Below are 18,790 nucleotides of genomic sequence, written 5' to 3' on the forward strand. Positions count from 1 at the left end.
CTCTGGGTTTTTTCCCCCGCTTCCCCTTTCTTTCTCCTTAGGCCTCCCGTCCCATGATCTTCTCCCTTCTCCAGCCTCGTATCCCTTTTGCCAATCAACTTTCCAGCTCTTAGCTCCATCCCTCCCCCTCCTGTCTTCTCCTATCATTTCAGATCTCCCCTCCCCCTCAAACTTTCAAATCTCTTACTACCTCTTCTTTCAGTTAGTCCTGATGAAGGGTCTCGGCCCGAAACGTCGACTGTACCTCTTCCTGTAGATGCTGCCTGCCCTGCTGCTTTTTCCAGCAATTTTTGTGTGTGTTGCTATATAAATGCACAAGTTTAAGAAAAACATGTTACCAATTGCCCTTGTCTCAAAATGAGAACTTTACAACTGCAGCACAAGTTTAATGGAGGTTACAGTGGAGAAACTTGATGGCACAAGGATGACATTTTTTCTCATTCTCTGCTGTGTTGGAAGACTGTATGAACCAAAATGATATTCATAGCCTAAGAATAATGAATAAATATTACTGTATTGGAATTTTTGTGGCAATTATCTTTCTCAGATTTGCAGAGAATGAGGAGACCAAGTTTAGTCTCTCTTGTGGATGTAAAATTTCCCATGATACTGTAGGAAGAGCAAGAGAGTCCTCCATACAGTAAGGCCATCAGCAACGCCTACAAGAGAAAATCCTCAGTTTCTGGAAATCCGAACAACACACACAGAATGCTGGAGGAACCCAGCAGGCCAGGCAGCATCTATGGAGAAGAGTACAGCCAACGTTTTGGGGCAAGAACTTCTTCAGGACTCGCATAGAATCCTGGAGGAACTCAGCAGGCCGGGCAACATCTATAGAAAAGAGTACAGTTGATGTTTCGGCCCCAGACCCTCAGTCAGGATGCAGGGTCTTGGCCCAAAACGTCAACTGTACTCTTCTTTTTCCATAGGTGCTGCCTGGTGAGCTGAGATCCTCCAGCATTCTTTGTGTGTTGCTTCAGTAACACCTGAATCATTGTACATAATGTATCTCAGGGTTGTATATGGCGTTGGCGCGTGGCCAAGTGGTTAAGGCATTTGTCTGGCGATCTGAAGACCACTAGTTTGAGTCTTGGCTGAGGTAGCATGTTGTGTCCTTGAGCAAGGCACTTAATCACACATTGCTCTGCGACGACACTGGTGCCAAGCTGTATGGGTCCTAATGCCCTTCCCTTGGACAACATCAGTGGCGTGGAGAGGGGAGACTTGCAGCATGGGCAACTGCCGGTCTTCCATACAACCTTGCCCAGGCCTGCTCCCTGGAAACCTTCCAAGGCGCAAATCCATGGTCTCATGAGACTAACAGATGCCTATATATATGGTGATGGGTATGTGTACTTTAATAACATTTTACTTTTTTTTTACATTTTTATTTCAGATTATCTGGTCAATTTACTGGTTTATTAGTTGTATGTTACTGGTTTCAAAAACAGCTATTCCCCTTCAACCCTAATCATTACAGATTAACTACACTCTGACCACATTGATCACTTTGCACTCGGACGGCATAGCAATGTAGCAACACTTTACAGCTTGAGCTGTAAAATTGATCGGGGTTCAATTACTGCCGCTGTCTGCAAGGCATTTGTACATTCTCCCCAGGACCTCATGGGCTTCCTCCAGGTGCTCTGGTGCTCTGCTTTCCAGCTACAATCCAAAGATGGAAGACAAGTTGTGGGCAAGCTATGCTGCCACCGAAAGCATAGTGGCACTTAGCAGGCCTCCCCCAGCATGCCCCTGGACTGTCGTTGGCGCAAGCAACGCATTTCACAGCATGTTTCAATGTTTCAATGTAAATGTGAAAAAATAAAGCTAACCTTATCTTATAAAATGGATTACTTTTGTTCTCAATGTGTCACTTCTTGTAAAACTTGCAGGAAATTTGCTTAATTTACCCGTGTTTTTATTATGAATACAGTGTAAAAGTTGAAATGTGCCTTCAATGCTACTGCAGGTCAGTTTTTCGAAACACCTGTGAACACTTGTACTTGTGCATATGACAATAAACTCGACTTTGACTTGAAAACTGGTTACTAAGCAGCCCATAAATCTGAAGCATTTTGAGATGTTCTGAAATTGTGACAAGAAATGCATAAATGTAGTTTTGTTTTACTTCAGCTGGGCTACTCAGGGATCAGGTCTTTGGTTCTTTTTGTATATATTAGGTTAAATAGTTGAAATTGGGGATCTCGGTTAATTGATAAATGATTTAAAATTGCAGGGAAGCAACTGCCAGTCTATCATTTTGTATACATGGATAAAAAGTGCTCTTAGACATTAGTAAGGTTGGATAATCTTTCTTAACTAAATGATCTTAAATTAACATTTTTTCAGCCCATTTTCAGCTGTCACCAGCAGCATTTATTGCTTATCCATAATTGCCCATTGAGGAATCATAGAAAGCATCCGGCCCGGTTGGAGTACCTGACCGAGTACTGAAGACCTGTGATGAGCAACTGGTTGGTGCATTCATGGATATCTTCAACCCCTCGCTCTGGCAGTGTGTGGTACCTACCTGCTTCAAGCAGGCTTCAATCATGCCAGTGCTCAAGAAGGGCATGGTAACCTCAGGTGCATTTAGATCCACAGTGATGGACTGTTTTGAGAGTCCAGTGTAGAAGCATATCTGCTCTTGTCTGAGTGGCAACATGGATCTGCTCCAATTCACCTACCAAAGCAAATGGTCTACAGCAGATGCCATCTCATTGGCTCTTCACACAACCTTGGAACATATGGATAGCAAAGTTGCATACAGTACATCACGATGCTCCTTATTGATTGCAGCTCAGTATTTAACACCACCTTCCCCTCTAAACTAATCAGTAAACTCCATGACCTGGGCCTCAGTAATCCCTTGTTAAATTGGGTTTCCTGGGTTTCCTCACTTGAAGACCCTAGTCAGTTCACATTGGTAAAAACATCTCCTCCACAATCTCCATCAGCACAGCAGCACCACAGGGATGTGTACTTAACCCTCTGCTCTACTCACTTTACACCTATGACTGTGCGGCTAAGTACAGCTCCAGCACCATATACAAGTTTGCTGATGACACCACTGTTGTGGGCTGTATCAAAGGGGTTGATGAATCAGCAAACAGGAAGGAGATTGAAAATTTGGCTGAGTGGTGCTGCAACAACAATCTCTCACTCAATGTCTATAAGACAAAGGAACTGATTGTAGACTTCAGGAGAGGGAAACCAGAGGTCCATGAGCCAGTAAACATTAAGGATCAGAGGCAGAGAGGTTCAGTAACTTTAAATTCCTGGGTATCACTATCTCAGAGGACCTGTCCTAGGCCTATCATATAAATGTAATTGTGAAGAAAGCACCTCTACTTCCTCAGGAGTCTGCGGAGATTCAAAATGTTGGCAAAAACCTTGGCCTACTTCTATATGTGGTGGAAGGTGTGCTGACTGGCTGCATTATGGTCTGGTATGGGAACACCAATGCTGTTGAGTAGAAAATCCTACAAAAGGTAGTGGATTGAACCCAGTACGTCACGGGTAAAACCCTCCGAACTATTGAGCACATCTACACGAAACATTGCTCTAGAAAAGCAGCATCCATCATCAAAGACCCTCGCCACCCTGGTCATGCTCTTTTCTCACTGCTGCCATTAGGTAGAAGGTACAGGTGCCTCAGGATTTGCACCACCAGGTTCAAGAACAATTACTATCCCTCAACCATCAGGCTGCTGAACAAAAGGGGATAACTACACTCGTTTAAGGACTCCTTTATCTGTTATTTCTCATTTGTTATTTATTGTTACTTATTTATTATCTGCATTTGCACAGTTTTTTTTTAGTTTAAAGATCTTGATGTTTACACTTACTGTTCTGTAGATTTGCTAAGGATGCCCACAGAAGAAGAATCTCAGGGTTGTATGTGCTGACATACATGTACTTTGATAATAAATTTCACTTTCAACTTTGAATTTACTTTGAGAAATGGTGGTGATCTGCCCACTTACAACACCAAAATCCTTCCTGTGCAGATACTCACACAGTGCTGTTTGGGTGGGGTGTTCCAGGGATTAGGCACAGCGGTGATGAAGCATCAGTGGAACTCGGGAGAGATGCTGTCAGAGCTGATGTTTTAGGGAAGTGCTGCCGGAATAACCTGGATGAATAGCTGCAGTTCATTCGGTAGACAACAAACACTACAGCCACTGCGCATTGTTGGTGAAGAATGCTTTTATCAATGCATACAAAATTCCCTAATGGTTAAGGTCATAGGACCATAAGAGATAGGAACAGAATTAGGCCATTTGGCTCAGCGAGTCTGCTCTTCCATCTTTTCATGGCTGATCCATTTTCCCTCTCAACCTTATTCTCCTGCTTTCTCTCTGTAACCTTTCATGCCCGGACTAATCAAGAACCTGTCAACTTCAGCCTTAAATACACCAAATGATCTGGCCTCCACAGTCAGATGTGGCAAAAAAATCAACAGATTTACCGTCCTCTGGCTAATGAAGTTCCTCCTCATCTCCATTCTCAATAGATGTCCCTCAACTCTGAGGCTGTGCCCCCTGATACTGGACTCCCCCACTACAGGGAACATCCTCTCCACATGCATTCTCTCTAGGCCAATCAACATTCAATAGGTTTCAATGAGCTCTCCCCTCATTCTTCTAAATTCCAGCAAGTCGAGGCCCAGAGCCATCAAACATTCTTCATAAGATAACTCTTTCATTCCTGGAATCGTTATTGTGAACCTCCTCTGAACTCTCTTCGGCACATCGTTTCTTAGATAAAGTGTCCCAAACTGCTCACAGTATTTCAGATGAGGCCTCTTCATCATCTTATAAAACCTCTGCATATTACACTTTTACTTTTATATTCCAGTCCTCTCAAAATGAATGCTAACATTGCACTTGCCTTCCTCACCAATGACTCAACCTGCAAGCTAACCTTTAGGGAATCCTACACAAGGACTCTCAAGTCGCTTTGCACCTCAGAATTTTAAATTTTATGCCCATTAAGAAAATAGTCTACACTGTTGTCCCTTCTACCGAAGTGTACGATCATACACTTCCTGACGCTGAATTCTATCTGCCACTTCTTTGCCTATTCTCCTACTCTGTCTAAGTCCTACTGAAGCCTCACTGCTTTCTCAATACTATCTGCCGCTCCACCTCTTTTAGTATTGTCTGTAAACCTGGCTACAAGGCTATCAGTTCCATCATCCAAATCTTTGTTATATAATGTAAAAAGAAGCTGTCCCAATACCGACTGCTGCAGAACACCACTAAACACTGGCAGCCAAACAGAAAAGCCTCCCTTTATTCCCAAACTTTGCTTCCTCCCATCAGCTAATTCTCTATCCATGCTAGCATCTTTCCTGTAATATCATGGGCTCTTATCTTGTTAAGCAGCTTCATGCATAGCACCTCGTCAAAGGCTTTCTGAACACCTAAGTTCACAACATCCACCGATTCTTCTTCGTCTGTCTTGCTTGTTATTTCCTCAAAGAAAGTCAGGCAAGATTTTCCCTTAAGGAAACCATTCTGACTTTGGCCTATTTTGTCATATGCCTCCAAATACCCCGAGACCTCATCCTTAACAATCAACTCCAATATCTTCCCAGCCACTGAGGTAACTCTAACTGGCCTATAATTTCCTTTCTTCTGCCTCCCTTTCTTCTTAAAGAGCCGAGTGACATTTGCAGTTTTCCAGACCCCTGGAACCATGGCAGTTTCTAGTGATTCTTGAAAGATTATTAGTAATGCCTACACAATCTCTTCAGCTACCTCTTTCAGAACCCTGGAGCATAGTTCATCTGGTCCAGGTGACTTACGAGGGGTGATTGATAAGTTCGTGGCCTAAGGAAGAAGGAGTGAATTTTAGAAAACCTAGCCCGTTTATTTTTCAACATAGTCCCCACCTACATGTACACACTTAGTCCAGCAGTCGTGGAGCATACGGATCCCTTCTTTGTAGAAGTGGTCCACAGCAGGGGTGATTGATAAGTTCATGGCCTAAGGTAGTAGGAGATCAGTTATACAGCTCTTGTTACATGTACATGCAGTTCAACTCTGAAAATGCAGAAAGTTTGAGGTTAATAACTCATATCCTTCTGCCTTAGGGCATGAACTTATCAATCACCCCTGCTGTGGACCATTTTCTGGAGGTCCAAGACACCGACTTCTACAAAGAAGGGATCCATATGCTCCACAACCACTGGACCAAGTGTGTAAATGTAGGAAAAATAAATGTGCTAGGTTTTCTAAAATTGAGTCCTTCTACCTTAGGCCACGAACTTATCAATCACCCCTCGTATCTGCCATCAGACTTTTCAACTTACCAAGCACCTTCTTAGTAGTAATAGCTCACTTCTGCCCCCGACAATCTCAAACCTCCAGCGTTTTGCTAGTGTCTTCCACAGTGAAGATGATGTAAAATATTTACTTAGTTTGTCCACCATTTCCTTATTCCCTAGTACCTCTCCTCCAGTATCATTTACTGACGGTCTGATATCAACCCTTGACTGTCTTTTACTCTTTATATTTGAGAAAAAAAAATCTTTTGGTATCCTCTTTGATAATATTGGCTAGCTTTCCTTCATATTTTGTCTTTTCCCTCCTCATGGTTTTTGCAGTTGCCTTTTGCTCATTGGTTATTTGTCCATCCTTTTGGGTGCAGTCTTTGGTTTATTTTTATTTTATTTTATTTCTTGGATTTATTGTGTATGCCCTCAAGAAAAATGAATCTCATGAATGTTTATGGTAACATATATATATATAGATAATAAATTTACTTTAACTTTATTTGGAAAGTTTAAATTCTCAATCAATCATTAGCTCTTTACTTCTCAACTAATTCTTATTGCTTCGAGTTGTGTGTAAGTTGTATGGAAAGAGAAAGCCAGCAAACCAGTTCTGCTGATAACTATCCTGCAGATTAATGCTGGGGGCTTCCTCAATAATTTTTCTAGTCTTAATTGTGACTTCCTTAGAATGTGATTGGAAAACACATCTTTGCTTGTGAAGAAAAGTGCCATCAATTAATTAATCTGGCAAGATACTAGATAATGTTTATAAAACGTTAAAGAATTATAATGATTAAACTTGTCTACAATATTACTTGCTGAATTTTGGTTTGGAACTCTTGGCTTTGTTCTGACTTGGACTTACATGCAAGGTCTGACTGAATGTGGCTAATGTCTTAAATTTTGTTGATAGGAATTTTGGTTGATATGAAGATGATGGGAAAGTAGGTTGTGAGGAAGACAGGTTTGGTAAATGGGCATACAACTTTGGCAGTGGATTACGATGTGTCAACATGTGGGAATTTTCCATTTTGGTAAAAAAAAATGCAAAGCAGAATATTATTTAAATGGAGAGAGCCCAAAGAATGTTGTGATATAGAGAGACCTGTAATGTCAAAATCTGGCACTAAATTGTATAAAGTTCTGGTCTCCTTCTTGAGGGAAAGATATGTTTGGTGAACAATAGAGGAAGTTCATGAAATTGATTCCTAAAATGATATAACTGACATGAAAAAACATTTGAAAGTTTGGTTTATACGTATTGGAGTTTAGTCAAACGAAAGGTGATCTTTTTGAAACTTACTATATCCAGAGGGGTTTTAACAGGGTAAATGCTGAAATGTTTCCTCCTGTAAATTAGGAAAACTAGTTTCAAAATAAGATGTTGCTCATTGATGATGGAAATGAGGATGTTATATAACCTTACATTTATCAATTCCAGGGAATTGTGAAGGTGGAAATATTGATTATTTTCAAGCCTGAAATACACAAATTTTTGGTTTATGAAGGGATCAGGGTTATGGGGTTGGGTAGGAAATCTAAGCAGAGCCAAATTCAGAGCAGCAAGCTTGAAGAACATATTCCAGCTTCTTTTCCTTACATTATTAAGATCATCCAAGAAACTACCTTTCATCTGCAATACAACAGCAACTACATTTCTAACAGCAGGAACAGTGTTGGACGTGATTTAATGACATCACTCTTGTCTCCGAGTCAGGTTGTGGATTCAATATGCTTATCCTTGAGACAGAAGGTTGTAGATTCAACACCATTGTCTCTGAGTCTGGAGATTATGGATTGGAGTCTGCTCCAAAGATTTAGGCAGGCGATCCATGTACCGACAACATGGCAAATCCAAGAATTGGATATGAAATGAAGGAATACCTTCTACTGGGAAGCAATGCCAAGAACTGTACATGTTGTACATGCTAAACCACTTGTGTTTCACCCTCAAAGGCATTGAATTGAGTTCCCAGAACTTTGCAATTTGCACAATGCTTCCATGCTTTATCCATATAATTTTTGGAATTCAGCAGTGAAAACAGTTTTAGATCAAAGCCCTTGTCCTTCTGCTGTAACCTGGACCCAGCTGAGTTAAAATTGGCTCCAGTGTTTCCAAAATTTCTTGGTTCTAAAGTGCTTTTGGCTATGCCAAGGTCATGAAAGCCTTTCATTCATTTGAAGGACAGGCATATAGAAATGTTATTCATCCAAGAGCAGTTACTCTGCAGTTAAATTAACATCACTATTATTATTTTCATTTTTCACTTTGAATTTTTTATTTAACTTGCAAGAAGGACATGTGAGAAGGACTCTGCAGAGAATCAACACCCATAAAGCAGCCGGGCCAGACAACATCCCAGAATGAGTACTCAGACAATGTGTACACCATCTCACTGACGTCTTCACGGACATCTTTAACACTTCACTCGCCCAGGCTACTGTCCACATGCTTCAAATCAGCCACCCTCATCCCTGTACCAAGGAAATCTACACCTGCAGAACCAAGCAACCACGGTCCAACGGCACTGACACCAGTCATCATGAAATATTTGAACAGCCGATAATGGCACATATCAAACATTTCACTCCTGCCGTATTGAGCACTCACTGATTGGCTGACTGACAGAACCGCTCTACAACAGATGCCATAGCGTCCGTCGTGCACTTGGTTCTGACACACCTAGAAGTCAAGGACACTTATGTCAGAATGCTGTTTCTGGGTTTCAGTTTGGCATTCAATAGTATTATCCTGCAGACATTGGTGAGCAAATTCCTGTTCCTTGGTCTTAATACGCCACTGGGCAACTGGGTGTTGGACTTCCTGATAAACAGACCTGAGATATTCAGTGTGCACAACTGCTCTCCCTCCTCATCACCTTCAACATGGATGCCTCTCATGGCTGTGTGCTGAGCCCATTGCCATTGCCATAGACTGCTGGCATGACCAAGCACCCGAGTAATCATAATGTCAAGTTCACCAATGACAGATCAGCGGTAGGGCTCATCACCATGATGAGACTGCCTACAGAGAGGAGGTAGAAGGGCTTGAGGCCTAGTACCAGGCAAATAACCACTTCCTTAATGTCAACTAGATGAAGGAGATAGTTATTGACTTCAGGAGAACTCACACCACTCACACACGCTTTTACAGTGGAAGCAGCAAGCAGTTTCAAACTCCTGGGAGTGCACATCACACGCAACCTCTCATGGTCCCAGAACACATTCTACACAATCAGGAAAGCTCATCAATGCCAATATTTTCTGAGGAGGCTGAGAAGAGCTGGACTTTGCACATCTATACTCACATCATTCTACAGATGTGCAGTAGAAAGCATCCTGACAAGCTGCAACACTACTTGGTATGGAAACTTGCACTGTGGCGGACAGGAAAACTCTGCAACAGGTAGTCAAAACAGCCCAGTGCATCACCGGCACCAGCCTATCCAGCATCAGGGACATATATACAGAAAGGTGCCATAAAAGGGCCAGTTACATCATGAAGGATCCCACTCATCCTGCTCATGGACTGTTGGTCCCATTCCCATCAGGGTGGCAAATACATAGCATCCACACCAGGACCATGAGGCGCTAGAACAGTTACTTTCCACAAGCAGTATGGCTGATCAACACCTCTTAATAATGAATCTTTACTTTTTGTCAGTCACCTTCTGTACAGCCAAGCATCACTTTATGGACATGCAATCAATCTATGTACATAAGTTATCTTGTGTTTTTATATTTATTGTGCTCTTTATTATTAATGTGTTCTTTATCTTTTGTGGGTTTTTTTGTGCTGCATTGGATCCAGAATAATAATTACTTTGTTTTTCTTTATGCTTGTGTACATGAAGTGACATTAAACGATCTTGAATCAAAGTGATTTGGAAACCTAGCTCTGACACGTGAGAATTTTTTTTGTATTAATCCCAACATAAAATAAAAGCAACTTGACTTTGCCTTTATTCGGGAATTGGTGGGACAGAAGCAACACATTCTTTCTCTTTTTGGCTTGGAAGCCACAATTTGGCAGAGGTACAGGAGTGTAATGCTAAACTCTAGACATTCTTTTTAAAGTCAGTCCTCTGCAGCAACCTCATTAGTCTGACCTCAAGAGCATTCCATAAAACACACTAATTTTTTGCTACATTTTACCCATTTGGGAAAACATCATTCCTTAAAGCTATACCTATCTTTACTTCAGCAGTGTGACGACACTGTAACTTTGATGACCACATTTCTGAACAGACCACTTAGAAAATAAAACAGAATAGAACAGTACTGCACAGTACCCCATGTCTGTGTTAATCATGATGCCAATCTAAACTAATCCTATTTGCCTGTATATTGTGTTTCATTGTTCATACCTGTTTATCTACCTCTTAAACTGACAAATCTATGGATGATAATCTTTCTCCTTGTTTTGGTTATTGTTTCCAATGCCACATTCTTTGTAAGAAATATGGCCTTTACTAAAATGAATGCTGTGAAATAAAACATTGCCATTTTCAACAGCCTTTAGTAGCATTAGACAGGGAGTATTAGAAGAAGATAACGTGTAATATGTGGGCAAAATCAAAAAGGATGATGAATGCAGGTCTGAAGTTGTTATATTTGAATGCACATAGTATACAGAAAAAAGATAGATGATCTTGCAGCGCAATTAGAGATTGGCAGATATGATGTTGTGGGCATCACTGAGTCATTACTGAAAGATCATTGTTGGAAACTTAACATGCAAGTATACACATTGTATTGAATGGATAGGCAGATAGATGGAGGGGGTGAAGTGGCTCTGTTGGTAAAAAATTAAATGAAACCCTTAGAAAGAAGCAACATAGGATTGGAAGATGTAGAATCCTTGTGGATAGCATTAGGAAACTGCAAGGATATAAAGATCCTGATGGAAGTTATATATAGGACTCCAAATAATAGATAGGATGTGGGCTAGAAAAGGCATGTAAAAAGGGCAATATTACAATAGTGATGGGGGGTTTCAATATGTAGGTAGATTGGGAAAATCCCATTGGCGCTGGATTCCAAGAGAGGGAATTTGTAGAATGCCTACGAAATAGCTTTTTAGAGCAGATTGTGTTTGAGTCCACTCGAGGAAAGGCAAGCATGGATTGAGTATTGTATCATGAAACAGATTTGATTATGGAGCTTAAGGTAAAGGGACCATTTGGAGGCAGTGATAAAATTCACCCTGCAGTTTGAGATGGAGAAGCTAAAGTCACATGTATCAATATACAGTGCAGTAAAGGGCATTACAGAAGCACGAGAGAGGAGCTCACCAAAGTTCATAAGAAGCGGATAATGGCAGAATAGTAATGGCTGGAGTTTCTGGGGGCAACTTGGAAAGCACAAGATAGATACATCGCAAAGATGAAGAAATATTCTAAAGGGAGTGTGAGGCAACTGTGGCTGACAAGGGAATTTAAAGACAGCACAAAAGAAAAGAGAGGGCATATAATGTAGCAAAAAATAATGGGAAGTTAGAGGATTGGGAAGCTTTTAAAAACCAACAGAAGGCAACTAAAAATGCCATAAGGTGAAAAAAGATAAAATACTAAGGTAAACTAGCCAATAATATCGAAGAGGATACCAAAAGTTTTTTTTAAATTATAAAGTACTGGGGGGGCAAAGAAATAGCGGATGAACTTAATAAATATTTTGCGTCTATCTTCACTATAGAAGACACTAGCAGTATTCTAAAATTCAAGCGTGTCGGAGGCAGAATTGAATGTAGTTGTTATTAGTAAGGAGATGGTGAAAGGTCTGAAGGTAGATAAGTTACTTAGACCAGATAGACAAAACCCTGGGGTTCTGAAAGAGGTAGGTTAAGAGATTGCAGAGGCATTAGTAAAGATGTTTCAAGAAACACTAGATTCTGGAATGGTTCTGAAGGACTGGAGAATTACAAATGTCACTCCACTCTTGAAGAAGCGGGGTGGGGGGAAGGCAGAAGAAAGAACATTTAGGCAAGCTAGCCTGACTCCAGTGATTGGGAAGATGTTGGAGTCCATTATTAAGGATAAGGTTTCAGGGTACTTTGAGGCACATGATAAAATGGGCCAAAGTCAGCATTTCCTGAAAGGGAAATCTTTCCTGACAAGTCTGCTGGAATTCTTTGGAGAAAATTAGAGGCAAGATAGATAAACAAAGGAGGGTCAATGAATGTTGGTTATTTGGATTTTCAGAAGGCCTTTGACAAGGTGCCACACGTAAGGCCGCTTAAAGGATACGAACCCATGGTACAGGAAAGACACTAGCATGGAGAGAAGATTGGCTGACTGACAGGAGGCAAGGAGAGGAAATAAAGAGGGCCTTTTTTGGTTGTCTGCCTGTGACTAGTGCTATTCTACAGGGGTTGGTGTTAGGAGAGCTTCTTTTTGTGTTATATGTCAATGATTTAGATGATGGTATTGATGGATATTTGGCCACGTTTGCGAACAATACGAAGATAGGTAGAGGGGCAGATAGTGCTGAGGAAGCAGGGAGTCTGCAGAAGGACTTTGACAGATTAAGGAGAATGGGGAAAAGTAGTGGCAGATGGTATGCAATAGGGAATCAAATGGTCATGCACTTTGGTAGAAGAAATAAAGGTATGAACTATTTTCTGAAGAGGGAGAAAACTGAAAAATCAGAGATGCAATGGGACTTGGGAGGTCTTGTGCAGGATTCCCTAAAGATTAACTTGCAGATTGAGTTTGCGACAAGGAAAGCAAACGCAATATTAGCATCGGTTTTGAGAGGACGAGAATATAAGACCAAGGATGTAATTCTGAGGCTTTATAAGGTATTGGTCTGACTGCACAGAGTATTGTGAGCAGTTTGGGGATCCCTATCTTAGAAAATAGGTGGTGGTATTGAAGGTCCAGCTGTCTTTGTATTGACAATGACTCCGGGAATGAGAAGGTTAACGTAAATAACATCGGATGGCTCTGGCCCTGTAGAAGAATAAGAGGAGATCTCACTGAGATCTGCCAAATATTGAAAGGTGTGGATAGAGTGGATGTGGAGACAGTGTTTCCTATAATGGGACTTGGAAGAGCAAATCTGCAGAGAGATAGCAGACAACTGCAGGAAACATAAAGTTGTGGTGGTAGGGGATTTTAATTTTCCATACATTGATTGGGACTCCCATACTGTTAGGGGTCTAGATGGTTTAGAGTTTGTAAAATGTGTTCAGGAAAGTTTTCTAAATCACTATATAGAGGGACCAACTAGAGGGGATGCAATATTGGATCTCCTGTTAGGAAACGAATTAGGACAAGTGACGGAAATCTGTGTAGGGGAGCACTTTGGTTCCAGTGATCATAACGCCATTAGTTTCAATTTGATCATGGACAAGGATAGATCTGGTCCTAGGGTTGAGGTTCTGAACTGGAAGGAAGCCAAATTTGAAGAAATGAGAAAGGATCTAAAAAGCGTGGATTGGGACAGGTTGTTCTCTGGCAAAGATGTGATTGGTAGGTGGGAAGCCTTCAAAGGGGAAATTTTGAGAGTGCAGAGTTTGTATGTTCCTGTCAGGATTAAAGGCAAATTGAATAGGAATAAAGAACCTTGGTTCTCAAGGGATATTGCAACTCTGATAAAGAGGAAGAGGGAGTTGTATGAAATGTATAGGAAATAGGGGGTAAATCAGGTGCTTGAGGAGTATAAGAAGTGCAAGAAAATACTTAAGAAAGAAATCAGGAGGGCAAAAAGAAGACATGAGGTTGCCTTGGCAGTCAAAGTGAAGGATAATCCAAAGAGCTTTTACAAGTATATTAAGAGCAAAAGGATTGTAAGGGATAAAATTGGTCCTCTTGAAGATCAGAGTGGTCAGCTTTATGCGGAACCAAAGGAAATGGGGGAGATCTTAAATAGGTTTTTTGCATCTGTGTTTACTAAGGAAGCTGGCATGAAATCTATGGAATTGAGGGAATCAAGTAGTGAGACCATGGCAACTGTACAGATTGAAAAGGAGGAGGTGCTTCCTGTCTTGAGGAAAATTAAAGTGGATAAATCCCCGGGACCTGACGGGGTGTTCCCTCGGATCTTGAAGGAGACTAGTGTTGAAATTGCGGGGGCCCTGGCAGAAATATTTAAAATGTCGCTGTCTACGGGTGAAGTGCTGGAGGATTAGAGAGTGGCTCATGTTGTTCCGTTGTTTAAAAAAGGATCGAAAAGTAATCCGGGAAATTATAGGCCGGTGAGTTTAACGTCAGTAGTGGGTAAGTTATTGGAGGGAGTACTAAGAGACAGAATCTACAAGCATTTGGATAGACAGGGGCTTATTAGGGAGAGTCAACGTGGCTTTGTGCGTGGTAGGTCATGTTTGACCAATCTGTTGGAGTTTTTCGAGGAGGTTACCAGGAAAGTGGATGAAGAGAAGGCAGTGGATATTGTCTACATGGACTTCAGTAAGGCCTTTGACATGGTCCCGCATGGGAGGTTAGTTAGGAAAATTCAGTCGCTAGGTATACATGGAGAGGTGGTAAATTGGATTGGACATTGGCTCGCTGGAAGAAGCCAGAGACTGGTGGTAGAAAATTGCTTCTCTGAGTGGAGGCCTGTGACTAGTGGTGTGCCACAGGGATCAGTGCTGGGTCCATTGTTATTTGTCATCTATATCAATGATCTGGATGATAATGTGGTAAATTGGATCAGCAAGTTTGCTGATGATACAAAGATTGGAGGTGTAGTAGACAGTGAGGAAGGTTTTCAGAGCCTGCAGAGGGACTTGGACTAGCTGGAAAAATGGGCTGAAAAATGGCAGATGGAGTTTAATACTGACAAGTGTGAGGTATTGCACGTTGGAAGGACAAACCAATGTAGAACATACAGGGTTAATGGTAAGGCACTGAGGAGTGCAGTGGAACAGAGGGATCTGGGAATACAGATACAAAATTCCCTAAAAGTGTTGTCACAGGTAGATAGAGTCGTAAAGAGAGCTTTTGGTACATTGGCCTTTATTAATCGAAGTATTGAGTATAAGAGCTGGAATGTTATGATGAGGTTGTATAAGGCATTGGTGAGGCCGAATCTGAAGTATTGTGTTCAGTTTTGGTCACCAAATTACAGGAAGGATATAAATAAAGTTGAAAGAGTGCAGAGAAGGTTTACAAGGATGTTGCCGGGACTTGAGAAACTCAGTTACAGGGAAAGGTTGAATAGGTTAGGACTTTATTCCCTGGAGCGTAGAAGAATGAGGGGAGATTTGATAGAGGTATATAAAATTATGATGGGTATAGATAGAGTGAATGCAAGCAGGCTTTTCCCACTGAGGCAAGGGGAGAAAAAAACCAGAGGACATGGGTTAAGGGTGAGGGGGGGAAAAGTTTAAAGGGAACATTAGGGGGAGGGCTTCTTCACACAGAGAGTGGTGGGAGTATGGAATGAGCTGCCAGACGAGGTGGTAAATGCGGGTTCTTTTTTAACATTTAAGAATAAATTGGACAGATACATAGATGGGAGGTGTATGGAGGGATATGGTCCGTGTGCAGGTCAGTGGGACTAGGCAGAAAGTGGTTCAGCACAACCAAGAAGGGCCAAAGGGCCTGTTTCTGTGCTGTAGTTTCTATGATTCTATGGTTCTTTGGGTGCACCTAGGACTAGAGGACACAGTCTCAGAATAGAGGAACATCATTTAGAGCAGAGATGAGGAGGAATTCCTTCAGCCAGAGCATAGTGAATCTTTGGAATTTATTGCCACAGAAGCTGTGGAGGCCAAGTCATTGAGTATATCTAAAGCGGAGGTTGATAGATTCTTGATTAGTCAGGACGTCAAAGGTTACAGGGAGAAGGCGGGAGAATGGGATTGGGAGGGATACTAAATCAGCCGTGATGGAATGGCAGAGCAGAACTGATGACTTGAATGGCCTAATTTTGCTCCTTTGTCAAATTGTCTTGAAAATTAGAAAAATAGCATCTCATAATTTAAATAGGAAATAACTTCTACTCTCCTTTGCATCCCATCCTTGGGTTTCTAATCCCCATGGAATGAATAGTGTATTGGATCCTGTACCAGCTCTGTCTGAGGGAAGTTCTGAGGTAAAACATTGGGGAATTCCAACATTTGCCTGTGCTCTTCCTCGGGCATCGCATGCCATGGAGTCATACAGTATGAAAATAGGCCCTTTGGACTAACTCAGCTCCGCCAACCATTGTGTGAAGGAGAGAAATTACTGATATTGCCTTCTCAATCTGTTAGTTGAGGTCTAGACTTCCATATTTATGATAACACAGTGGCACAGCTCCACTGACCAGTGTTCAATACTGATCTTGCCCTTCCAACATCAGAATCAGAATCAGATTTAATATCATCGACATGTCGTGAAATTTGTGAACTTTAAGGCAGCAGTACAATGAAATGCATGATAAATATAGAGAAAAAACTGAGTTACATTAAGTATATATATATATGTCTATTAAATAGATAATTTAAAAATAAGTAGTGCAAAAATGACAGAAATAAAAAAAAGCAGTGAGGTAGTGTTCACGGGTTCAATATCCATTTAGAAATCTGATGGCAGAGGGGAAGAAGCTGTTCCTGAATCACTGAGTGTGTACCTTCAGGCTTCTGTACCTCCTTCCTGAAGGTAACAGTGTAAAGAGGGCATGTCCTGGGTGGTGGGGGTCCTTAATGATGGACATTGCCTTTCTAAGACACTGCTCCTTGAAGATGTCTTGGATACTGCGGAGACTGTTACCCATGATGGAGTTGACTAATTTTACAAGTTTCTGCAATTTATTTCGACCTTGTGCAGTTGCCCCTACCCACTCCCATACCCAGCTGGTGACTCAGCCAGTCAGAATGCTTTCCATGGTACATTGGTAGGAGTTTTTGCGTGTTTTAGTTCACAAATCAAATCTCCTCAAACTCCTAATGAGATATAGCTGCTGTCTTGCCTTCTGTAAGCACATCAGTATGCTGAGTCCAGGTTAAGTCCTCAGAAATATTGACACCCAGGAACCTGAAATTGCTCACTCTCTGCGATTCTGATCCCTCTATGAAGATTTGTTTGTGTTCCCTCATCTTACCCTCTCTGAAGTCCACAATCAGCTCTTGGTCTTGCTGATATTGAGTAAAAAGTTGTTGCTGCGACCCCGTTCAACCCGCTAGTATAGCTTGCTCCTGTACATCCTTTCCATAAGACCATAAGACCATAAGCTATTGGAGCAAAATTAGGTCATTTGGCTCAGTGAGTGTGCTCTGCCATTTCATCATGGCTGATCCAATTTTCCTCTCAGTCTCTTTCTCCTGCCTTCTCCCCGTGTTCTTTCGTGCCCAGACCAATCAAGAATCTATCAGCCTCTGCTTTAAATATACACAAAGAGTTGGCCTCCACAGCTGCCTGTGACAAAGAATTCTACAGGTTCACCACTCTGGCTAAAGAAATTCCTCCTCACCTCCATTCTAAAAGAATACCCCTCTATTCTGAGGCTGTGCCCTCTGGTCTTAGACTCTCCCACCACAGGAAACATCCTTTTCACATCCACTTTATCAAGGCCTTTCACCATTCAATAGATTTCCAAGATGTCACCCCCTAGTGAATAGAGGACCAGACCCATCAAATGCTCTCATATGACAAGCCATTCAATCCTGGAACCATTTGAACCCTCTCCAGTTTCAGACCATCTAATATTAGGGGACATTACCATCTGAAATTCTGCCAATAATGGTTGTATCATCAGCAAGTTTATAGATGCTGTTTGAGCTATGCTTAGACACACTGTCACAGGTATAGAGAGAGTAGAGCAGTGGGCTAAGCACACACCCCTGAGGTGCGCCAGTGTTAATTGGCAACGAGGTGGAGATGTTATTTGTAATCCGCACAGATTGTGGTATTCTGGTTAGAAAGTCGAGGATCCGGTTGCAGAGGGAGGTACAGAGGCCTAGGCTCTGTTGCTTTTCAATCAGGACTGTAGGTATGATGGTGTTAAGTGCTGAGCTCTAGTCAATAAACAGCACCCTGTCATAGGTACTTGCATTGTGCAGGTGATCCAAGGCCGCATGGAAAACCATCGAGGTCGCATCTGCTGTCAAAGTATTGTGGTGATAGGCAAACTGTGGTGGCTCCAGGTCCTTCCTGAGACAGGTGTTGATTCAATCCATGACCAACCTCTCACAGCATTTCATCACCGTAGATGTGAGCACTACTGGGTGATAGTCGTTAAGGCAGCTCACACTACTCTTCTTGGGCACTGGTATAATTGTTGCCCTCTTGAAGCAGGTAGGAACTTCTGACTGTAGCAGTGGGAGATTGAAAATATCTTTGAATACTCACACTCACATTTTCAGAACGTCACAGTAATGTACTGATATGATTTTGGTTACTGAATATTACTTCTAATATAGGTGGGTTGTGAGAACATCGGGTTGAAGGGTTGAGGGAAGGGTGGAAGAGAATAGATTACAGGAAAATATGGGAAAATTGGACAGCTGGTATTGCTCCAAGCATATGTTTGATGGCTAGGCAGCCTGCTTCTATGCAATAACATAGAAATAAGATGTGA

Source organism: Mobula birostris, chromosome 14, assembly GCF_030028105.1.
Source record: "Mobula birostris isolate sMobBir1 chromosome 14, sMobBir1.hap1, whole genome shotgun sequence".
In the NCBI taxonomy this organism is placed as follows: Eukaryota; Metazoa; Chordata; class Chondrichthyes; order Myliobatiformes; family Myliobatidae; genus Mobula; species Mobula birostris.